Source organism: Rhinopithecus bieti, unplaced genomic scaffold, assembly GCF_001698545.2.
Source record: "Rhinopithecus bieti isolate Rb0 unplaced genomic scaffold, ASM169854v2 scaffold_1558, whole genome shotgun sequence".
Classification (NCBI taxonomy): Eukaryota; Metazoa; Chordata; class Mammalia; order Primates; family Cercopithecidae; genus Rhinopithecus; species Rhinopithecus bieti.
Window position 1 is genome coordinate 3,044,403 of NW_016803701.1, and position 25,989 is coordinate 3,070,391.

At 35.1% G+C, this 25,989-nt stretch overlaps 1 protein-coding gene across 1 annotated transcript in view; it reads right to left on the reverse strand.

Annotated features, from left to right (window-relative positions):
• The window catches only part of GRM3 (glutamate metabotropic receptor 3), a 229,502-nt gene that overhangs the window by 166,667 nt on the left and 36,846 nt on the right, over window positions 1–25,989 (reverse strand). Inside the window, exon 2 of the mRNA XM_017851820.1 lies at window positions 12,468–12,538. The gene's annotated coding sequence lies outside the window, so the exon portion shown is untranslated. The remainder of the gene's footprint in view (window positions 1–12,467; window positions 12,539–25,989) is intronic.

Sequence of the window (25,989 nt, forward strand, 5' to 3'; positions counted from 1 at the left end):
CTTGAAAATGTGATAGCTCCGTATATTCTGTGATTTTAAATAGAGCTGGTTGTTGTGGGCATCTAGCGGGGATATGCAGCTACATGTGAAAGCCTGACTTAAGAACATCGTTCACTGTGTCCACAGAAGAAGCAGCGAGGGATGAAGAGATTCAGGCCTAACCAACCAGGCTGATCAACCCTGATGATCCACAGGGCTATGATGTTCCAGACAAGGTATAAAAGTGAAGGATTGAGATAATCCCCAGATAATCTAGGAAGGAATTTGTCTCCTGTTCATTTTCTGTTGTTGTATGGCCTCACACTTATTTATACTCAGGTAAGCTTAGTATCTTCTGTTTAATAGAATGAGAATTTTAAGAAGGGCTTCTTAAGATGACCTAGGTCTAGTCTTGGCTCTCAAATATTTCCTGGCGTGTGGTCTTAGGACAAAGCACTGAATCTCTGCTTGTCAGTGTCTTCCTTAGTGTAATGAAGTAGGGATTGACTCTGATATGCTTACCTTAGAGTATTGTTGTAAAGGTCTGATGTGACAATCATATGTATAGAGAATTCTGAAATATGAGATTGTATCAGTTTTACATAAAATGAATGATACTTTCAAATTCAGGGAAGCCCAGCTTTGCCTCAGCTTTTGCCTAAATACCCTCAGAAAAGCCACTCTTAGAAATTATGAAATATTTATAGATGTATGAATTTTTATTTCCCACGAGAGTATTCCTTTTGGGTCTGAAACTTGAAGGTCAATAAATAAGTTTGAGTAGTTACAGTTGGATATCTTGTACCTTTTGAATAAATTAGATTTAAGAAAGAGAGCAAGAGGATAATATAGGTGGGCAAATTATGGATGATTCACAATGAATTACTTCAATTTAGTTTAAAACAAAGGAAATACATGTTGAAAATAAAGGAGAAACAGTTTTAGCAATATTGTATAATAAAACAAAACTTAAACTGCCTTAATCTTTAAAACTACCAGAAGAGATTTCTCAACTTTTTCATTATTGATATCTCTGCCAGCAGGAATTTGTCATACTTTCTCAAATTAACTTAGATTTTACCTTTAATATTAGGACTCTGTGTTGAGACCCCTAAATTTATTGTTTTGAATAACTTCTCAAGTACAGTAAAGTAAATAGTTCTTTTACTTAAATAGACTAGTAGGTCTTTTTTGTTAATTATAATATTCTAGTTAATATTCTACCCCGACAATTGCCCCATGTATCAATAAATAAAAAATGTAATAAAATGTTCTTCAGTTGGACATTGTTTATCTTTTTCAGGTTGTATTTAGCTTCTTATTAGGCTACAGGTTATTGTTATAAAAAAGAAGTACTAATGAAAATCTGTTTTCCAGTTTAATTCTGGATAACAGAATGCAATTGTGGTTTAAATAGTAGTAGAGCCTTGCTAATTTGGATTATGTTTCGGATTATGAAAATTTAAAAGTATAAAATATTTACATTTAGACGTTCATTAAAATTACAATGAACTTCAATTAATCTGTTTGAAATGATACATTTCAAATTAGTAGAAGGTAAGTTAATGGTATTGATGCTATTAACATAAGTTGAATGCTTATGAGTGTATCTCAGAACTTTAGTATTTCTTTTCCAGCCACCAAGTAGAACACATGACAGCAGAAACAGTTTCTTTGAAGTGACTGACCCCATTCACATTGCATTTTTATATAAATGACTTGTATTCTCTGTAAAACATCAGGAATAGTATCCTGATATGGCACTGCATTTCTCTTTCTGGCTTCCTTAATTGTGTTCTGTGTCAAGATATTGGGACATAACTAAGATAACTGTCTGACTTCGGTAATACTAGTGTAGGGCAATTTTTCTCATGCTAAAGAAGGTAGAAAACACTTTCCAAGACAGGTGCAGTGTTGTTAATTAAAATACGGTGCAAATTACAGTGAAAAATGAAAGTCATGGTTAGTGGTTGGGGACTGACGTGAGGCTTCTTCCAAGAATTTGAAAGTCAGATTGTAGGCTCTCATTTCACCTCACAATTAAAAATCAGAAATAAAATCTCTCATATTGAATGCTTTAACAGAAACCAAAGGGCTTTCGGAGAGTGTTGGACAACTGCCTTTTTAATGAATTCCCTTAATTTTAGCTCTCAGTTCTAATTTTATGCTTTTCAAATTATTTTTTGATTATGAATTGGCTTCCTGTTTAGATCCGTCTAAAGTAAATAGTTGACTAGTTATGCAGATTTAGGTATTCCTATCTCCAAGATAATATTTCTTATTGCAAATCAATAAAATGGAATTCAGACTTTTATATATCAGTTCCATGAGCTTGGTTAATGACAATCTCACTGACAGATGGTTCTGTTCTCAGTGTGCTGGAAATATCTGAGGAATATTACCAGCCTCTGGAGTGTGGAAAATTCACAAAGTTTAAGAAGAGCATGCTGTGAAGCCTAGTGTGTGTTACCTCTTAATGATTCATTAACCAGAGATCTTTGTACAATAGACATTCATTAAGGTCTCTCAAAATTTTCAAATTTACATGGATGCAGGACAAATTTTTCTTTTCTTTTCTTTTCTTTTTTTTTTTTTTGAGGCGAAGTCTCGCTCTGTCGCCCGGACTGGAGTGCAGTGGCCGGATCTCAGCTCACTGCAAGCTCCGCCTCCTGGGTTTACGCCATTCTCCTGCCTCAGCCTCCCCAGTAGCTGGGACTACAGGCGCCCGCCACCTCGCCCGGCTAGTTTTGTATTTTAGTAGAGACGGGGTTTCACCGTGTTAGCCAGGATGGTCTCGATCTCCTGACCTCGTGATCCGCCCGTCTAGGCCTCCCAAAGTGCTGGGATTACAGGCTTGAGCCACCGCGCCCAGCCGACAAATTTTTCTTATCTCAGAGCAAGGATAATGGTAATAACAAGTGTGACCTTTTATTTCCCCTTTATCTCCTGGGAAAAGCTAGTTCTCATTTCATGATGCATAACTTTTTCTCTGCGATGAATTTCCTCTTGACCAAGTTATTTCAAAACCATTTTGTTAATTTCTGGATTAACTAAATCTGTACCAAGATCTGTTGGCTTTCTATTTCAGTGTGTGATAGAAGGTATAAGTTATATTCATGGTAAAATTTTTTGTGATTGAATAAATAAGCCATGTTCAAAATGTGGAAAACCAAAGAATATTTTAAGAAAATACAAGTTCCCTATAATACCATGACCTGTAGGTATTCTGTGCTTTTTTGAAATATTGCTTGCTTCTTATGACTAGTGTTAAGTTTAATTGCTCTTATCAATATGTTTTGTCCATCAGTGGGAAATACAGTAAAGTTAGAAAAGAAGGTGATGTTTTAGGAATAGCCATTAAGAATAATAATTGCCAAGTTATTTAACTACCACAATAAACAGTGCAGGAACCATCCAGATTCTGTGTCTGGATTGACTTATAACTCACAAGGGGTGGATAGAAAAAACTTCAGGCTAATAGGTATTGTTTCTAATTTCCTATATAAGCTGGTAGGTGTTAACTTCTATTATTCAAAATAAATTGAGGGAATTTATTTTATTAAGGTAGCTGATCTGATTTCAGTGAATTTTCTCTTTCTGGATTTCAATCTTTCCTAATTAATAAGCTCAAGGGTCTCGCTCCTGAAACAATCTAATGGCTTCTCTCCCTATATTTCATTTTTTATGGTTAAACTATAATTTTTTACTTTAAAATCTCTGATTTTGTACAGGTGATTTAAGATCTTCAGAGACTTGTGGAAAATTTATTAATTACCCCTCTCTGGAGTATAGCCTCAACACGTGTGTAAAACTGAAGAGCTTTCTACATACTGCTAGTGGGGCCATGTTTTTCTAAACCTCATATTGTCTAAGACACATAGTTTAATGAGGAAGACAGGGCAGAATGTGAAATGGAACTGGCTTACGACACTCAGATGAGGCAGCTACTGCTACCATGGCCCTTTTCTGGGAAAGTGTTCTTAAGGGCTTTTCAGATTCACATGGGTAACCCGTTTTGTTCTCTGTATTAGATATTAACACATCAGCAGACATTCACCACTTTTCTAGTTTTTAAATAGAAAATTGAACTTGAAAGTTGTGCATTTGTGCATTGGGGTTCCAAGCATTTATTTTGTGTGTGTGTGTGTGTGTGTGTGTGTGTGTATGTATGTGTATGTGTGTATGTTTTTCATAATTCTCTCTTAAGGAAAAAAGCCTTTTCCATCCTATGATAAACCAGGTCTGAACACCCCCTGACAGTCAAGCGTCTCCAAAAACTGACCTTGCTTTGTTATTGTAAATATTTTCCATCCTTTCCTGTGTGTGTGTGTGTGTGTGTGTGTGTGTGTGTGTGTGTGTATTATACATGTATCTATCTCAAGACTTTTTAGACATGGGACTCTTACCAGGTAAAAGGACTGTAGAAAGAGAGGGGACATTTTTTTTTTTGGGGGGGGGGGGGGGAATTGAGGAAGATATTTATTATTTAGGTGCACCGGGCCAGTCAGATTAACATCTAAAGGACTGAGTCCCAAACAAGGAGTTAAGTTACCTTTTCAGGAGGGGACTTTTTAATAAGCTTTCTCTGAAAGGGTGCTTTGAGGCATCCTTTCCTCTCAGAGTATTAACAGTAGATTGTGATGCAGGCACAGTTGTTCTTGTGCCATAAGAATGTCAAGGTATCCTTGGTTCAAAGAGGTGAGGCCATTGAAACCTTGGTAAATCCCCCAGTTGAATTGCTTTTTCCATGTAATTGAAATGTTTGCTGCTATAGAAAATGGATGGATTAAAGGATATTATTGTTAAAATGTCTGTTTCAGTTTAATTCCTTGCCAATGAATAGACAACATTGTAGCTCAGACTGTTTTTCTATTTAATATCTGTAAGAACAGTCAACTTATTGAAGTTTTATGAGTCTTAGAGTTTTCATCTATAAAATGGAGATTAAAAATATTACCCCATAACATTTTCAGGATTAATGAGAAGACAGAGATAATGTAGCTAAAAGAGTTCAAGTCAGCAGGTCAGTTCCTTGCTTGTCCATCTTCAAACATTTCCTACACCAGAGATGGGTTTTGGTATCTATTTTAGAAGAGCTTTGGAACACCAGGGAGGGAATTATTGCCTCTTAGAGCTGCGTAAATATGTAATACACTGTAAATAGTCTGTGAAAGTAAGTTTGCCAAGGGATTTCAATTTTTTTAGGGAAATCATTTCAAAATTAGTAATATTTATTACCTCTAGGTTACAAACTTAAAAATTTAGAATGGTTACTGAATTGTGTCAACATTTCTGAAAATTACCTTCATTTTGAAATTAATTCTAAACTTACACTTTTAGGAAAATTGATAATGTGGGGGGAAAAAAGCAAAATTTCAGAAAAAAGTCTTCTGTTTTCATAATTCTCTCTTAAGGAACAAAGCCTTTTCCATCCTCTGACAAATCAGGTCTGAACACCCCCTGACAGTCAAGCATCTCCAAAAACTGACCTTGCTTTATTATTGTAAATATTTTCCATCCTTTCCTAATTCAGATTTGATCCTTGGGTCAGGCTCGTCTTTTCACTGATTCTGTGTACGAACCATGTATATTTGTATCTTTTTTTATTATTATCTTTTTTTTTTTTTGCCTATGTTTAATTATATACTATAATTGTTCTTTCTTCTCTTCCTCTGTTCAAGATGTTCTCAACTTTCAAAGCCCCTGTTTGTGAGGAGACAACGAATTTGGGTATGTGGTTTCAAAGATTCTTCTCTCCAATCCCTCCCTATTTGTTTCTCTTTTTCCTACTTCCCTTCTCCTTCTCTATGTAGGCAGTTTCTTAATAGCTTTATTTCTTTTTTTTTTTTTAACACATACCTATAAGTCAAAGCATTCTCTCTTTAGAAGAGCCTGCTTTGTATGAAACTAAGAAATAGGCATCTTTTACCACCCATATTCCCAATAGGATAGGAATCTGAGAACAAGGGAGAAAAGATGGGATAGGGTCAGGAGAGTCAGAATAGCAGAGTGGTTAAGACAATGGGCTTTGACAACAGATAGTTTTGGGTTGGAATCTTGGTCTTAGTTGTCTCATCTGTACAATGGGTTTAAGAGAGGTTCCCTCATAGCATAGAGTTGGGTAAGTACAAGAGACAATGTGGGTAAGACATCTAACCCAGTGTTTGACACATAGGCAGGAGCTGCTACCACCACCACCACCACCACTATTACTACTACTACCATTACTACAGAAGAACCAAAAGCAAAAAATACTCTTCAGCTTTATAAACAGATGAGCTATCAACAGCATAGAATGTACTGATGGTATATTAGTATGCTATTGCTGGTTTAACAGATTACCACAAATTTAGTGGTGTAAGAAGCTATTATATGAAGCTATTCTCTTACAGTTCTAGAGGTCACAAGTCTGAAATAAGTCCAGGGCTAAAACCAGTGTCAGCAGGGCTATCCTCTTTTTCTGGAGGCTCTAGGGGAAAATTTGTTTCATTTTTCTTCCAGCTTCTAGAGGTTTTAGGGATTCCTTAGTTTATGGCCTCATTCCCCCAATCTTTACTATTGTCACATTGTTTTCCCCACCCTCTGACCTTCCTGTGTGTCTCTTATAAGGAAACTTGTAATTGCTATGAGCCCACCTGGATAATGCAGGATAATCTCCCATCACTCTTTCTTAATTTAATCATACCTAAGTCTCTTTTGCCAGAGAAGGTAACAATTGCAGATTATGGGGATTAGGAGGTGAACGTCTTTTATAGGGGCATTATTCAGCCTTCCACAGACAGACTGAGCTCTTTGGTGCAAAGGAAACAGGCATGTTTAGAAAGCAATAGAAGGTCAGGAATTAACTTGCAGAAGAGCAGCAAGTGTTTACAGAAAGAATTGGTTAGCCAGCTTTGACAGGAAACAAAGTAAACTCCTACTCCAACTGGTTTGTTATTTATCAGTAAAAGCTAAGGGAAATTGTACTTTTCTAGACAATATATTTTCATATGAAAAGTTTTATTCATCATGAGTGATATCACTGTTTCTCTTAGGAGTTTCATTTTACTTTACTACAACTTAAAAGGCACCATCATTGTCTAAATGATATCTTCCTTAGATCCAGATATTGTGAGTTCTAGGGGAAGCGAGCCACCTTTTAAAAACGCCTAGTAAGTGTTAGAAAATTATTGATGTTATCTCCTTTAATATTCTTTATAGCTATTTGAGGTAGACATTGTTACTCTTACTTTTTTGTTGAGGAAACTAAAGTTTAGAAGCCTTAAGTAACTTACTTGCAGTTTCATAGCAAGTAAATGGGAGTTCATGATTTGAAGCCATGTGGTATCTGATGCCAAAGCTCAGCTTTCCCTTCCTTTAATGTTTGGCCTTAATAGAGTGGATGACTCGTTTACTTGTTACAGATTAAGTTGCTAATTAAGTAACAGCAGGACTAGGTTCTAGTCTAGGCTAGGTTCTAGCCTCTTTGTCCTATTCCCTATATTGGTGTTACTATATCAGATATAAGAAATATATATATATTTGAAACTGAACATTATAGAAAGATTTTAATTGTAGGTCTTATATAACTTTAATTTTCAGAATTGAAGCAGAATCTGCTCAAAAAGCTATCAAATCAGATATTCTTTTCATAATGAACACCTTTCTAAAATCTTAAATCTATTTATAGGAGAAAAGAAATAGATCATTTTCCATGACAACTTCTCTATTTTTAATCTACCGCAAGTTCATTGTCTTTTCTTGCCTACAGTTCAATGAACTTCAGTTGAGAAAGAAAGGGATAAATAAATCAGGAAGGTAATGGAAGTACATTTATGGACTTCTTTATTTTATGTGATTTGTCCAGGAATCAAGCAAATGACTACTTTTAAGGGCTTGATAAGCATTGGTACAAACCACTATTGCAAATGCTCTCTGATTGCAGTAATTAACTTTGTAGTCATGAAAGGGAACTCTTGATCTTCCTTCATTACCCAACAGAAGTGCTCTGAAAAGAATTAACATGAAAGTAGACTGTGAACAACATAATGTGTGAGGAAGTGAAGATAACAGTTATTTCTCCTTCAATCCATAGAACACCAGTCATTGTGTTGCTTGTCAAACAATGAGTACTGTCTTGGCATTAGCAGTTTTCCTCAGGAAGAGAGCACAACCTGAAAAATGACCTAACTTTCATGGCCAAATAAAAACGTCACTTGTTAAGTGAAACCAGATAGTTTAAAATAAATATACCATGGATCAGTATTTAATACCTTTTATATAATCCATTAAATGCTTTGTCATTTTTTTTCCCTCAAACTTCTAAAGGAAATGAGAATGAGGTTCCGTTTTGTCTTTTATTTTATTTACTTTATTTTTTTGAGATGGAGTCTTGCTCTGTTGCCCAGGCTGGAGTGCAGTGGCGTGATCTCTGCTCACTGCAAGCTCCACCTCTCAGGTTCACACCATTCTCCTGCCTCAGCCTCCCGAGTGGCTGGGACTACAGGTGCCACCACCACGCCTGGCAAATTTTTTGTATTTTTAGTAGAGACAGGGTTTCACCGTGGTCTCGATCTCCTGACCTCGTGATCTGCCCTCCTCAGCCTCCCAAAGTGCTGGGATTACAGGCATGAGCCACCGCACCTGGCCTTTCTGTTTGATTTTTAACGATGAGTTCATACTTTATTTCTGAGTGAGTTATTTGGTTAGTTGTTAGAGAGATTTCCCATTCTTATTTTCAAAACTGTATGCATCTAAGTGAGGGAAATAATTCTGGTGTCAATCCAAACAATTAAATTCTCACCTCCACAGTTCATACTGGGTTAACACTGGGTTGTCTTCTACAACCCAGTGTTAATGAAAAACTGTGGAATTAATAGTGTGGAACTGACTTATGAACTTAATACATAGTTGCCTGTGTGAAACATGAAATTGTAGTAAAAAGGAGATTATCTTTCATTTCCAGTGTAATGAGTTGAAAATAGGCAATGCAGTTACTACATGCTCTACTCTTCAAGTTCAAAGCTTTGCTGTGGTCAAAGGACTCAGAAGAGATAGTTTTTACTTTCTGGTACTTCCAGATCTAACACAGTATCCTGTAAAGAGTAGGTGTTCAATAAATACTCATTGCAATGAATTGAGTTTCTATAACAGTTGCTCTAACTCTCTTTTTGGACTCTTTCTTTTTGAGATAATCTCTCTGTTACCTGAGATAATCTCTCTCACACCATGAGACACTCCAGGGATCATTCTTGGTTATGGTTGTGAGATATTTCAGAAATTCTAAATTGCAATTGCATGTTAGCGTCAAGAAGGTTCTGCTCTAACATCATGCGTTGGTTTTTGTTAGTGAGCTTTTATGTTGTTCATTATGATTAACAACATAAAAATGTTCTCCATTTAAGATGCTGTTTTCTTATTTTCCTATGATTTGGCCATTTCTCCTGGCCCTGATGACTTTGGTAGCTAGAAGCTTGTCCTTTTTCTTTTAATCACCCAGTTTCACTGAGTTCTTCTGTTGAATCCTGTTCCGTGTGTCTTTGTTTCTGCAGTCTTTAGGTGGGCTTACTCATGTTAAAGCTTCCTACTTGAGCACCTATCTCCTGCTATGTTTGTGTTTGGGCAGGCATTGGGGAGCAGCAAAGATCAGTATTAGTGCGTGGGCTTGTAACTGACCCATGTCCTAAGTTAGGCTTTGCCACTTACTAATTGTATGCAACTTCTACTTCCTGAAGAAATGGTCTCCTTATTTAAAAGTAAGCCTTATACTATTTACCTCAAAGGGTTTTGATTGGGATTAAATGAGATGACATAGGTAAAGTGCCTGGTATGGAGCCTCACATAGAGCAAGCTATCAATGAATGATAGTGGTCTGCCCTGCAATTATCCTTATTCCATGTTCACCCTTTATGATGATATCCATTACCTACCTATTGCTAGACAATCCTTCTTGATGATAAAAATCCACCTATGTGGACCTGCTCATATTACCAGCATCTGAAAACTGCCTTTATTTTCTGCTATTTCATAATGGATCTGTCCAGTCTGTAGGTCTGGAATTGATGTGCTGCTTTCCCCTCCTCCCCAAAATAAAATGTCTTTTCATGTCCTGAGCCCCATACCTGACACCTGCTTTACTATTGGTTTTTAGAATTACTTCTTTAATTTTTTTCTCTAATAAAGTCAGAAATTATTTTAAGAAAACAGCATTTTCATTTTGAGATGTTAGTGTTTATGTACTTCAATTATTCAAAATGTTTTATGTGCCTATTATGTACCAGGCACTGTTAAAATAGCAGAGATAGCTTCAAGAATAAAACAGGTAAAAATTCATTAATATTTTAATAAAAGAGGTCAACAAAAACAAGTAGACACACAAAGAAATACTATTGTGTCATACTATAAACTGTATGAAGAAAAGTGAAAAGTGATGGGATAGAGAGATGTGGCAGGTGCATAGGTGACTATGTGTGATTTGAGCAAATAACTGAATGATGTGAAGGCGTAAGTCATTGCTAAATCTGGTATAATAGCAGTAGGCAGTGAGAAAAGAGTAACGGGTCTGAAGGAGAACCTTGAATGTTTGAAGAACAGCAAGATCAGTGTGGTAGGATCATAATGATTGACGAGGATAGTAAAAATAGTCAGATGATTAAGGGCCAAATTATGTAGACAGACTCTACATATAGTCTATGATAGGAAATTTGTGTGTTATTCTAAGAGAAAAAATGTTTGAAAACAGAGGATTAGAAACTGACTTATGCTTGTTGAGAACAATTATGTACTTGGAAACAAGCCCAAAATATGGCTATGTGTGTCATCCTTTATTATACTAGAACATTGTCTAATTGGCCCTTTCAAGAATTATTTAATTCTCTAGGGGAAAGTACCTTTGTTTGACATTCACTTTATTTTTGATTCAGGCACAGAGTCTGTGAAATCACATGTTAACTTGTAGATTTTGTCTGTTAGCAAGGCAAATCATTTCTAACTTATAGAAAAGATAGAAAAAAAAAACTCCAAAGGTTACAGTTTTATTGCCTGTAGGACATTAATCAGTTTGTCTCTTAGCATCTTAGTACATTTTGTGCTGCCATAACAGAATACCGTAGACTGGCTAATTTTTAACAAACAGAAATTTATTTCTCGCAGTTCTGGAGGCTGGGAAGTCCAAGATCAAGATGCCAGCATCTGACAAGGGTCTTCTTGCTAAGTCATTTCATGGCAGAAGGGCAAAGAGAGGGCAAGAGAGGCAAAAGGAGGCCGAGCTTATCCTTTCATAAGGAACCCACTCCTGTGATAACAAATCTACTTCCATGATAAAGGCATTAATCTGTTCACGAGAGCACTAATGCCTAATTACTTCTCCTTAGGCCCTGCTTCCTAACACTGTTGCTTTGGGGATTAAGTTTTCAAAACATGTTTTGAAGGACATATGCAACCATAGCACTCAACAAACTTATTTTAATATGCCTTTCCTCTATGCTCTATTTCTTTAATTATCCTTTGAACTAGTTTTACAATCCTTGTTGTTCTCTCATTGATGAGTTAAACATTTTTGACATGTCTTCTGTATTTACATAAGAGTTATGGTTTTAGCATTTGGGAAATTATATGCTTTGACATGCTAAAAAAGCCCACTTTGGCTGCTGAATGGAGAATGCAATGTGTGACAGTATGAGGGAGAATTTGCCAAGGTAGAAGCCGGAAGACAAATGAGGAGGATAATACAGAGATCCAGGCAGTGGCAATGGTCAAGATGGCCTGGGCAGGTTGTGGTGGTGGAGATTGTGAAAATTAAATTTTACATTTGATTTGTAGGTAAGGATAAGACTTGGTGATGAATTACTAGGGAATGTAAGATTGAATGGCTAGGGAATGTGAAATTCAGAGAAAATTCAGAGAAGAATCTAGGATTTCTGCTTGGGCAACTAGGAAATGGTGGTAGAGGAAAAGCAGAATTTTTAAAGAAACTTAAAAGATCTGTTTTGGATATGTTAATTTTAGACATAATGTATACCTCTTTGGCAAATTTCCTTATGATAAAGACGTTTATTTTTGCAACAACCAGGCAAATCTTAAATATGACAAATATCTGTAATTATGAATATGCTCTTTATACATCATGTCTTCTGAAATCCCTAGAATGATTTCTCATCTTATATGTGCAGTTAACTTCTTCAATCTTCCCCCTCAAACCTCCTCATTGTTAAATTTAACATTTTTCTCCAAAATTTTAAGTGTAATATGTCCAAAACAAGACTCTTGATTCCCACTCGGCAGAGCTGTCCTCTCTCTTGTTCTGTCACTACTAGCACTCTCAATCCCAGTAAATGGTGTCACTATCTACCCAGATAGACTTATGGGATCATCTTTATTTCTCCCTTGCCCCTGAACCCTTTATACACAATACATCAGTAAGGCAGATTTCCGACCTCTATATTTCACCTATGTCTGCTTTAATTTCATGGTGAAGGCTCACTCCGGTCCAGGCAAGCATTATCTCTCACCTTCTCACTGATCTTCTCACTTCACCTCTTTATCTCTTGTAAATTCACTCTTCATTTAACCAGCAGAAATCCTAAAATATAAAGCAGATCATGTCTGTTCTCTTCTTAGAACATTTCAACTACCATCTATTGTACTTACGATAATATTTAAGCTCCTCAGCCTGGCATCAAGACCTCACCTTCCTCACTGAATTCATCTGTTCCACTCCTTCTTTTGCTTCTACACGTTCAGGTCCCACAGGCCTCTTTCAGTTCTTGGAAGCTGTAATTTCCCTCCTAACTCCAGGCCTGATCCCTCTGATTGGAACTCTCCATACTCTTCTCACTTAAATGTCATCTCCTAAGTGAAGGCCCCTAGGACCCATCTGTCTAAAATAGGCCCCTTGCCTGCCATTGTTAGTTTGACGTGGGAACTTTTTCATCCTTCTATTTCCATTATTTTCATTTTATTTACTTTACTGGCAAAGCTAGTTAACCATTTTATTTCCAGCCTTTTGTTCAGTCCTAGAATAGGGAAGACCCTTAGTGAATGATTGCTGAAGGAATGGATGATGTATTTGCAAGGTATAGTCCAAATGATATTATTACAATTATTTATAAGCAAAAATTTACTTATAAGCAAATATATAGGGGATTTTATGAAAATCTAATAGACCAATGATAGACTTCTTAGAGAAAGCTAAATAAGTTTAAATTTCAACATTTTCTAATTTCTATTGTAATGTTTAGTTCATCAAGGTGTCCATGTAAAAGAATTCTTACTGCTCTTAATTCTTATCAGTATCCTCCTTTAATTCACAAGTTACTTCTTATAGCTATTCACATTATTCTTGGCCAGTATCTTATATTTTCTTCAAATTCTATTTGTATTTTAGTACATCTGTCCTGAACTTTTTCTCTAAATAAGTGCAAAATATTAACATTATGCTGCTTCAGCAGAATTATTATGCTTGAAAACCTTCAAAGATAAAGTTACATGGCAAGGAAACACTTTCTTGAGAATAAAGAGAAATAACTTACTCCTTTTTCCATTAGGAATTTATCCTTAGGCTCTTCTTACTATTTATGATTAATTTTCCTGCTGTATTTCATTACTTTAATCTTACAATAGGATAACATTTGTCTGAAAATGGTACTAATTGTAGAGTAAATGAATTATCTATTTACTGCTTGCTGCCCCACACTTTAACCTCAGGAGCTTAGTAGTTTGTGGCAACTTTCTATATAGTGTAGCTAAAATGTACTCTCTCAGGATGGGGATAATGGCAATGACTCAGAATTATTTCCTAAGAATTCATGGTTTTGAATATATAATAAATATATAATTCTATATATGTAAAATAAATTAATTGATCAAGACTATGTCTCATGATACCACAGCCTTGAAAAGAATGACTTAAAACTTGTATTCCTTAACCCTTTGTGAACATCTAAGACTTAGGATCTTCATTTTAATTTTAAAGCCCTTAAAAAATCAACATGTGAATATATATATCATATATCATATATGTGATATATATATGATATATATACATGGTAAAGAGTGCTCTGCAGTTGTTGGATATAATGTTCTACAAGCCAAATCAGGTCAATTTGGTTAATAATGTCATTTTAGCTTCTATGTCCTTTTCTTTTGTATGCTTTTCCTATTAGTTACTGAAATTGGTCATAGCCTATGATTGTAGATTTGTATATGACTCCTTTAGTTCTTTCAACTTTTGCTTTATACAATTAAATTTTGTGCTAATTAGGTATTGAAAACTTTATGATTTTGTAGCTTGCTATGGACTTAACCCTTTTATGACTTTGAAATGTACATCTTTATATCTTGCACTTAAGATCTACTTTTTTCACTATTAATTTAGTCATATAATTTTCTTTTGTTAATATATGGTAGACTTATTTTGTCTTTATACCTTTAACTGTGTTCATACATATGCTTACACTGTTATTTTGTAAATAGAATAAAACTGCATTTTTTTTTTAAGTCTGACAAATTCTGTGTTTTTAGGTACAATTTTATTTTTTACTTGGAATTCTCTTTCCATTTTGAGGTGTAATTGGCAAATTATATTCAAGGTGTAAAATGTTATGTTTTCATATACTTAAACTGAGTGAAATGCAGATTTTTTTTTATTTTGAGAGTTGAGTCCATTTACTTTAAATATCACTGATTCGACTCTTTTACACATGTTATCTTGCTATTAATACTATTATACTGTTTTATCCTTTATTTCTCTTTTCTGGCTTCCTATTTATTCATAACATTATGACATTTGTATTTTAAAATGTTTAGATATTAATTTTGTATTTTATTGCTCTTCAGTGTTACATTATTACAATAATTTTTACTATGTAAACATGCAAAACATCATTTAATTTCATTGTTCCCTTCTGACCTTTTCTACTAGTCTTACAATATATTTTATTTATGTAGACTTCTATATGTTGTAAATTCTAAAAGATATTATATATTTTGTTTTACTAGCTTATATGCAATTAAGTTTACACCAGAATTTATCCTTTCTTTTCCATTGTTTCCTAAAGTTCTGTATTTCTATGAGATAATTTCCTTTCAACCTAAAGAAGTCCCTTTTGTATTTCTTGTAGTCTGCCCACAAAACATTCTCGGCTTTTGTTTTCTGAAAATGTCTATTTTGCTTTCATTTTCTGAAAACATATTTTACTTGTACAGAATTCTAGGTTGGTAATATTAGTTTTTTCTTTCAGGGATCTAAATATATCCATCCATTGTCTTCTTGTTTCTCTATTTTCTGTTGAAGAATTGGTTGTCAAAATTAGTTTTCTTAAACTGAAGATAACATGTACCCTGGCTACACCCCAGGCACTTTTTAAGTGCTCTTAGCTTTCTTTTTTTAAAATAATTTTACCATAATGTACCTAAGTGTGGTTTTATTCACCTTTATTGTGCTTAGTGTTTGGACACGTTTTTGGATCTTATGTATATAAAATTAGATACTTTTCATCAATTTTGAAAAATTTCTGGCCAGTATTTTTCAATTATTTATGTTGTAGCATTCTATCTTCTCTTTCTAGTGCTCTGATTACATGTATATCAGAACTTTTCGTGGAATCCTGTATTTCCCTGACTTTTTTCCTAGGTTTTCTACTTTTTCTTTTATAGGGATTAATCGTGGCACTTCTTATTGACATGTCTTTAGTTCACTAAATCATCTATTCTGATGTTTCCAATCTGTAATTAAGCCCACCTACTCAATTCTTAATTTCAATTTTTATATTTTCAGTTGCAGGATTTCAGTTTGATGCATTTACGAATTTCAGGTTTCCACTGAATTTCCATTCTTTCCTCTATCCATTTGCATATATTAATCACAGCTATTTAAAAATACCTGTTTTATAATTTTTGTATCTAAAATACCTAGGTATCTGTTTCTATCTTTTGTGTTATTTTCTTTGCTGATGAACTTGTCTCTGTTTTTAGCGAGCCTTGTATGTTTTGAATCATTGTGCACATTATAGACAACAAGTTAAACATCAAGTTTTTGTTTTGTTTTGTTTTTTGTCAGCTATAGCAGTAATGGTTTGTCTTGATCTTTTTGTTGGTTGCTTTTAGTCTTTGTTAGGGTTGATTACATCATATTTGCCCTTACTCTTGAGTGAGGCTTTATAGGCTCTCAACTGAAAGCTGGAAGTTTTTACCAAGCCTTTGTAATTTTGAGGCACTCAAATACTAACCTGTTTTTCCTTAAAACCATCTCTGAAATATCTTTGCAACCACCTGGTGATCTATACTGTTTCTTTTTTTGGAGTTTTGCCCTGTGTATCACATAAGAAAAATTTTGGAACCATATTTTAGAGTTCCCTCATCTGGGGCTACCTTCTTGCTTGAATTTTGCCCCTTCTCACTTTTCTGGCAGCTCTAAACTCTTACATTTGTCTCTTCAGTGAAGCAAGAGGCTTTCATTCTGATTGAGCTCAATTCTCCCATGCCAAACTGGAGAGTGTCTATAGAGAAATACCCACTTAAAGCATATCTCTTCCTTTAGGATCATAGCCCCTTAATTTGCTGCTTATTTTCATAGTTCTCCAGGGACTTCAATTTCAGTTTTTATATTTTGTCCAGAAGTTTAATGGTTTATAGTGTGAGAGTCTGACATAACTACTCTACCTTACTTATTATTTAAACTGATAATTATTATTTTAAGCTACATATATTAAGCATTCATTATTTGCCAGATATGGTGCTCAAGGATTTACTTGTATTATTTCATTGAATTCCCATGGTGGTCTTTGATGTAGTCATTCTTTTTTTTTTTTTTTTTTTTAAGACAGAGTCTCACTCTGTTGCCCAGACTGGAGTGCAGTGGTGCAATCTCAGCTCACTGCAGCCTCTGCCTCCTGGTTCAAGAGATTCTCCTGCCTCAGCCTCATGAGTAGCTTGGACTACAGGTGCGCCCCACCATACCCAACTAATTTTTTGTATTTTTAGTAGAAACGGGGTTTCACCATGCTGTCCAGGATGGTCTCTATCTCCTGACATTGTGATCTGCCTGCTTCAGCCTCCCAAAGTGCTGGGATTACAGGCGTGAACCACTGTGCCCGGCCTCCATTTGTAGCTTTATAGATGAGGAAACTGAGAAAGCAGAATGTACTAGTCCAGGTCCCACTGGCTGCTTATCCAGATCTGTCTGACACTGAGGTGACATCATGCTGTTTCAAAAGTGAATGTCCTTTATCTTGAGCAAGAAAGAAAGCCCACTCGCTCACACACACAGGTGTCAGAGCTTGTTTCAGGTTCTTACCGAGGACACCAGGGCTTGCTTTTCTGTTTTTTTCTAATCGGTGATGCCTTGTCTACATAGACTTATTTTATTTCTGGTTAGAAACTGGTTTTACTGATAATATGATACAGCAGTTAAAAAAAAAAAAACTTACTATGTTCTCAAAGCTTTATTTAGGAATATCTTTAAGGAAACAATGTATGCCATACCAACTGTCTTTGCTGCTTTAATTGATATTTGAAAACCTTCAGATAATTCAATACATCTTTAATTGTTTTCTATTTCATTTTTTGGAGTTCATTAATTGAGGCTGGAAGGCATGCTGCAATCATGAGGATACTGAGACATTTTAAATGATGAGAAATTGAACCTAGAAACAATTTTGAATCTATAAGAAAACAAAAGTAACAGTCTGAATAAACAAATAGGAAGCAATTAGTGATAACATGGATAGCATGCTTCCTTTATCTCAGTTACTATAAGTACTTTACACAATTAATCCTCATACCATCTCTCTGATACAGGTCGTCTTGTTATCCACATGTAACAGATGAGAAAACTGAGGCACAGGGAGGTCTAATAAATTGCTCATGGTCACAAAGCTAGAAAGTGGCAGAGATGAGATTTAAAATCTGGCTGTTGAACTCTTTATTTAATATTTGGTGAAATCTTAACCTGAATTCTTGAAGATTAGGATGCCATTATTCCTTGATTCTGTGATTAAACAGTTACCATATTTTCGATTTTAGCACTAGCTAGAAATTTTGCTAAGTTCACTTTGCAGTATATTCTTCAGATACTGCTAAAGAGCAAGAGAGATAATGGAAGACACATTTTCTTAGAATTTTAAGCTTTGAAGGGAAAGAGGGATATTATGGATATGGAAGATTACTAGTTATATAGGTTGTGAAAGTTTCAAGAATTATAAAGAAGTCTGAAAATTAGAAACATAGACTGGTTGCCATCTGATCATTCATTAAATCATTTATTCTGCAGACATTTACTATATTGTGCATTGAAAGAAAACTAACCATTGAATATTTACCATGTGCCAAATAATGTACTAGGTAGTTTTATAAACATTATCACATTTAATGCAACAGCCCTCTGTCGAATGTATTATTACTCCTATTTTCAGTTGAGGAAACTGTGTGGGTTAGTGGGCATTCATAATTTGTGCATTGTGGGAGGTAACGGCTGTGCAAGTGGCTGAGATGGGCTTTGAGTCGAAAACTAAATGACTCCAAGAGAAAGGCTATAAAGTTGCAGGGTGTGGGTCTAAGACTTGGGGAAGAGAGTGGCAGTTCCCAGAGGGTGAGAAACAGTTTCAGACCACAAAGAGCTTTACAATCTTATAGAGGGATTAAAAAAACAAAACAAAATAAAAAAAACCCAGCAAATATAAATCTAATAGTAAAAAGAATGCAATACATAATCTTGATTGAGATATAAAATTTAGAGCTTCAAAGGAAGGAGGGATTACTTTCTGTTGTGATAATTAAAAAACTATTCTTGGAAAGTGGTCATTTATGACTTGTAGGATATCATGTAAACTATACACTATGATCATGTGTCACGTAATCACTGTAGTATCACTTTTGTCCTGGATATGGAAATGGCTGTTCCCTACTCTTATTTAAACCTTTTATTAAAGACACCTGGCACTTTCCAGTTCATATTGTGATTAAATTTGCATATGCTTTGTCTAAGACCTCCTTCAAGGTGGAGATATATTCCTTAATGGGTCCCCACCATGTCTGACTTGGTGCCTGTGACATAGCAGGGGCTTTTCAAGATCTCCTTTCCCTTGGTGTCGGTGATACCATGCTATCCTGGCTACTTTCAGTCTCTCTGGACACTCTTTAGGCTCTCTTAGGCAAGAAAGTGGAGTCCTTAATGTTCAATCTCTTGGCACCTGCCTCTCACATAGCACCTGTTGAAGGACTTCATGAAATCTCATAACTTCAGTGATGGTCTATGTGCTGATGCCTCTTCAATCAATAGATTCTTCTGAGCTCTGAATTGGTGTGTACAACATACCTCCATCTGTGTGGTGCACAGGCACTCTAATGTCAGCATGTCTCAAACTGAACTTGTTATTTCCTCTTCTCCAGACTCTCAGCTCTTCTACATGTTCTGTTTCAGTGAATGTTAAGAGCAGGACCATCCAGATACCCAGGTCACTTGACTCCTTCCTCTTCTCCTCTCTTTGTTTATCTACATCTACTCAGTCATGGAGTTCTGTCATAGTCGAGGAGATAGTTCTTCAACTTCTTTGCTCCCATAAATTTTCTTGGCCATTATTTGAGTTCAAAACCTACCATGTCTCATCTAGATCACCTCAGAGTCTCCTTGACTTTAGGCTTGCTTTCTTGTGATCCAGTTTTTTCAAACTGCTGTCCAGAATGATTTGTTCAGTTCAAATCTGAAAATGTTCTCCCTTTCAATATCTTGGCTCTTAATTCTTATTCAATTAAGTCCCTCAGCATGGCAAATATGGACAGCCTCTTTTTCTCTCCTTTATCTCTTGCTTGTCTTTGTTTCAAACCGATGTCCTGTCCATATTGCGTTGTGCTTTTCTGTTCCTTGGCATGTTCACTCTTACATGAATATTTTGAAAAAAGAAATCTTGCTTTCTATCTCTGAACCATAATAACTATCTCATTCTCTGGCACATTGCAAGAGCTCAATAAATAGTTGCTGAATGAATAGATTAAAATGCTTGAAAAGTAACTAAAACAAGGCTGAAAAGAAATAATTCACCTCTCTTAATGTGAAAATGGAAATTGGTAAGTTTTGGGGCATGCTGGATGATTTTCTACTTCATGACAATACACCTTCTGTTTCTTAATTTTCATCACTGCTCTGCCAGAATTATCTCCAAACAAAAAATAATACAAGTGTAAACCAAAACATAATGTAAAACCAATGATAATAAATATGCAGAATTTCTCTTAAGTATGTTCTAACATGACTCTAGTGGTCATCACTTTCTTTGTAATTTATTTTTATCTTACTGGGTACATAGACTTGGAACCCTACAAACTGGATTATTTAGTATTGCAGTGGCATTCACATAAAATGCAAGTGCTAATATATGTATAAGATTATGACACCTACTGTATTTTGCTTCTGTAATTTTTATGATAATATCAAATACTGCTCTATTGACATTTTTTATTTTACATGCTTATGATCCTTTGTGGAAGAAAAATTATGGAAACAATCATCTAGGTTGTACTGTGAAAAATCTGTATAAATATGTCTGTTGGTCTATCATCTGTCTATTTAATCTGATGGCATTATTCTCTCTCTGATTTGCAAATGCACTGTTTAAGGGTAAGAATTGTTTAACCTCTCCATGTGATTATTTGAAAAATCCAACACTGGAATCTCACGTTAGAATTAATGAATTAACTTCTGAAGGTGTAGGGTATATACTTTAGGCAATGTAACTGATCTACAAAGCTTGCTTTGTCAGTACCTGTCAATCCTCACTTCTAACACAGGGATGTGAATATTACACACCACCCACATATCACAAGAACTTTTTTCTCAGGAATACAACCTGAGTTTATATTTTAAGTGGGTTATTTCTTTGAAAATCAAGACTAGTCCCACATGCAGTTCATCTTTGTCAGTGTTTCTGCGCTTGTTGAAATCATGAAGATGAAATCTGAGTATGAAGAGATGATAGGGTTCAAACCAGGAAAACCCATATGTGAGATGTTACCTCAGCATTCAAATATATACCAGAGACATTGCACTATTTCCTCAGGCATAGTTGCTCCATCTGCTCATGATTGCCAGCTGCTGTTGACATTAATTCCACACCCCTCCTCACCCCCCAGTCACCAAAGTCTTTGCTAAATTAAAAACAGAGCCATTGATGAATAATGTAGATGCATTGAAAAAAGAGCATATTCATTCCTTATTAATGCTAGGACACAGTAATGTCTTATTCTATTTAATTTCATTAAAGTGACATGTTATAGAAAATAGAGAAAAAAGAAAATGTGAATGAGATATAGTATATTTTAATCTTAGAAACTGATGGCATATTAAAATTAACCTAGGTGGCCCAACCCGCTTGGCCAGTATGGAGATCCCCTCTGAGACACTGAATTGTGGGTTCCATCACTTATGCTGAAAAACTCCATTGATGAAGTTGCTATATCAGTTTTGTTACAGCTCTAATTGTTTGAAAATATTTTTCCTATTTCTTTTCCTTGTTTTATTGTGCTGGCCAAGACTTACAGTACAAGTTTAAATAAAAGGAGTGATAGTAGACATTCTCATTGTGTGTTTGCAAATAATGTGAGAAGAAAATCATCCTATTTACTGTGTGGGTATGTTGTTAATTCTGCTATAGAAATGCTGTGATAATTGTGCTGCTTTAAGGTATAATTGAACATTGAACTATATTGTGGATTGGGCCAGAGAGTAAGAAGGGAGATTCTAGCTGGAGAAGAGAAAGAACTTAGTGTCTCTTGATTTGGGCTGCCAAGGGGAACAGTACATTACATGTGGGCAGGCCAGGATTTAGGAATTGTGAGGGGTCAAAAAGAGACACCTATGAAATTGTGTTTGTCCTTGGTGGCTAAAGTGTAGCTGATATCTGAGAGCACGTGAAATGGGAAGGGGCTGGGAGCTCTGAGAACAGGTCAACTATGTGAGCCCTGAACCTTGGGCTTCTTTATACAGTTCTTGCACTGTCTGGGATAATTCTTCCCCTGCAATCATTTAGCATTTAACAAAGTCTTATTGAAAGCTTTAATTTGTCTAAATTATTCTATAGGGTACTAAGGACAAAAGATTTTGCCCAATATTGTACATTAAAGTGAGAGGTATTAAAATGGGAGAGAAAACCCAACCCTTGCATAGTAGAGGCAGCTGGCAACCAATAGTAGAGAACTTTGAAGGTAAGGTAAAACTTAACAAGACAGAAGTAGTAGTGTTAGTTGTCTCAGTGTCTACAGGATAAAATCCTAGAAATTTGAGTTTTATTAAGGTATGCCATATTGTTTGAAAGTGTTCTTCACAACTTTCCTATGAGTTTTGTTCTTGAACACAAATTAATCGTTTTGGAAATATTGTGACTAAAGCCATTAAAAAATACACATCGTGAGTCTTAAAATATGTTATTCCAATTTTAGTAGTCCTCTTAAATATTTTCTTTCAAAGGACCCTTGGTTCCTTCAGTAATCCTCATGCTTTGTGGTTTCTAGGCGCTTTATCATGATTGCTCCTTTCTAGAACCTCATGTGCCCTTCAAAATGTGACAGGCTGAACTTCTCAGCACACTCTAGCAAAGCAAGGGAACATTGCAAAGGACAGTCGGACCACCTGGTACATCCCTTGTTCTGTACACTTGATTTCAACTAGTGAAGGCTAAGTCTATATTTTGATTTATTTTTCCAGTTGGAATATAGAGAATTTCCTAAAGAATATTGTGATTGTCTTATTTGTAAACAAGAAAGAAAACAAAGGTCATGTTGAATATATTTTTATTTAAATGTATGGCTCTGAGTGAACAGATTAGAGATAAATTTTTCTGTACTGAGTATCTTGATCTAGCCATTGAAATGATTTGATTCCTATTTTTAGGTAACTGACCTCCCCAGGCAGTTTTTGGGAGTAATGACCCAATAAACTATAAGCTGTAGGGAAAGAGGACCCAGGGAAAAGACTCCATTTCTGATGGAGGTGATCAAGGGGATGAGTGAGGGAACGAGGAGGAATGAGGATAGGAATGGGTTGTGGGTGGCAGATGCCAATGAAGTTACCCCTATTTTCTTCCTAGTCTGATGTACATAATACAGAAATCTCTCTTCCTTTTTAAAACATTGGCTGTTTGCTGTGTTTAATTTTATTTGCCCATGTGAGTGTAGTAGGATTAGGCTAAGTGGCTAATTCCCTTTTATCCTCGAGTCCTCTGAATAACTCAGTGTGATCACCCAGAATGACTTTAGCTATATTGAACTTAGATAATGAAAATTAATAAGTCTTTTTTTTTCCAAGGGAAATGGTTTCTTCATCCTGTATTTGTCAAACTTATTCCTTTTAAAAGAGTAGTTCTCTATATTCAATCAAAATATATTTGTGTATGTATATTCAGTTTTATCACACAACTTATCAAAATCTTTTATAACCCAAATTCATTTACTTAAATCTTTCCTTCTACAAATTCATCACACCTACAGATATGATATGCCTGTCACCTATGTATTCATTATCCTGATCACTAATAAGATGGTCAGACAAGAGATTACAGCTCCATGGCAAATCACTGCAGAGAGAAAGATGAATCAAGGGTTACATGACATGTTAATCAATATGATATGGGCCATTTACCTAGCTATTAATATGTACTTCTAACCTATTCATCAATCTACACAGTCTATCTTGACAATAGTGATAATAAGACTTTTCCAAAACTATGTGAAATCACAAAAACCCTTGCTATCACAAAATTCAAAATTAGAAGCTTAAAAACCATGTACCATAGCCTTCTCACCTTGGAAAAAATATTGGTGTACTAACTACTAACCTTATGAAAGCAGAAATGCCTTATACTGCAAATATGTTGACTCAAGAGCTCTGTATTACCTTCCAAGGGATCAACATTTCCTTAAAAGTCCATTCTGGAAATAAGTTAGGATCAGTAGATTAGTTTCACTAACACATCTCTATGTCCTTGTTGGAAAACTGGATACGTACTTGTCCATGTGCAGATTTTCCTCACCTTTCCTAATTGCCATGATTTCTCAGATACCATGTTTGAAATGCCATGATTATATCTGTTAATTCCTTCCAGACACTAGCATATAAATACCTTTGGCTTAAAGACACAAAATCATTTAACCTAATTCATTTAGGTTAAAATCATTTAACCTAATTATGTGCTCCTTTACAATATTCTTAGACACCCTGGAATCACCCTCAGACGTGTGTTCTACTTCCAATGTGATTTGCTCTGACAGAAAAAGAGAGGCAGCGTTAACATGACTTTTTCTCCTTGCAGGAATGGGGTTAGTCCAGCCCATTCTTTTCTTCTTGTTTTAAATATAACTTTAAAATTATTTTCATTTTCTTAGCATTATTCATTATCCTGAGTTCTTATTTCTGCAATTCTGACATTCATAGTTGTGTGCTCCTTTATGTATCTTTTGTAGGTGACTTTTAATCTTTTTTTCTGTTTATAAAAGATATATTTACTAAAGAAAATTTGAAAACCAGAGATCAGAGTATAAAGAATAAAATAAAAATTAATTCCATCACTTAGAAATAACTATTCATAGTCTGATATACTTCATTTTTATGCAGGTATATTTTTTAAAGTTAGAATCATATTCATATTTCTATCCTGAAGTTTTACTTTGTAAGATTTTTTTCATATGACATCCAATATTTTTATACAACAACATTTTAATTATTTCAAAATACTTTATTACATTTTAATTTATTTGCTAGTCTCCTTTTTGGGAAATTTAGGTTCTTCTAATTTTTTTGCTGTTACAAGTAAAATTGTGTTGAATAGTCTTATGCTTCAAATCTCCTTATCAGATGGTCCTCTAACCAGCTCCAATAATTTATTTAGATTATTCTTTCTCATATGATCATTAGCCATAATTTAATTTTAGTTTCCCATTCTTTGTAGGCCATTTTCTCCCATCTTAAAGGCTCCTTGCTATTTTTTGAACTTTTAGAAATCTTTGCTAGATTCTATTTATTTGGCTAGGTAGGCATATTTACCTTTTCCCAAGCCACCTGTCAATTTCCTAGTAAGTTCTTCTTAGCCAGACTGAAATTGAAAATAATAAAGCTTTAAGAATTAATAAAAATCGTAATTTTCTTTTATGATACTCCTGTTTTCAGGTAAATGTTACCTTTCTGTGGGCTTCTAAAAGAGCAAAGAAATAGCAAGGTGACATATCTTGTACAGGTTTGGTGACCAAATATGCTTGACCTCAGCAGAAGACCAACAGGTCAAAGAGAAATCTGGAAGTAGAAAGCATGATTTGGACAGATGATGGGAACAGGGTCTCCAGAAGATGATGGTAGGGAAAATAGTATGATTCTGATCAGCTTATTAGACTTAGGCAGGACATCAGCTGGCAACTGGAAATCTAGAGTTCTGGAACTACTTCTCATAACAGACATCTTTTTAAAAAGGTGTCAAGGTGCCAAGTGGATTAGTGCTTAAGCTAGGAATCTTGTTCTAATTAACTAGGCCTTTAGTGATAATGGAAATTAAGTGGAAGTCAAGTCATATAAATGAGAAAATGCAGAATAGGCTGGTGAAGACTCAGGGATAATAAAGCAGGCAGATGCCTAGGGCTCCAACCAGGTATACCAACACAGGCCTTTGGGCTACTGGTGGGTTTGTATTTAATATACATGATGTGCCTCAATTAAGATTGGCTTAAAGACTATATGAGCCTTAGAATGCAGATTTAAGGTCTTGGCACCTACTGTTGCAAAGGACTAAACTGGAGAAAAGTTACGAATAACCAAAATCAAAGCATGACTATATTAAATCCTCTAATTTGGCCAAAATAAGTTTCTATAATAGCAGATGAAAAGATGGCTAAATACCATTGCTTTACCCCACCTCTGTTTAAGGGTCTATTGGAAAAGTTTTATTCATATACTTCATCTACATATATGGCCTACATGATTGCCCAACTTCCCACAGTATTTCTGCTTCTTTTCCTTTATGCTTATCTCCCAAATTTTGCTACTCTTCCACCAAATAA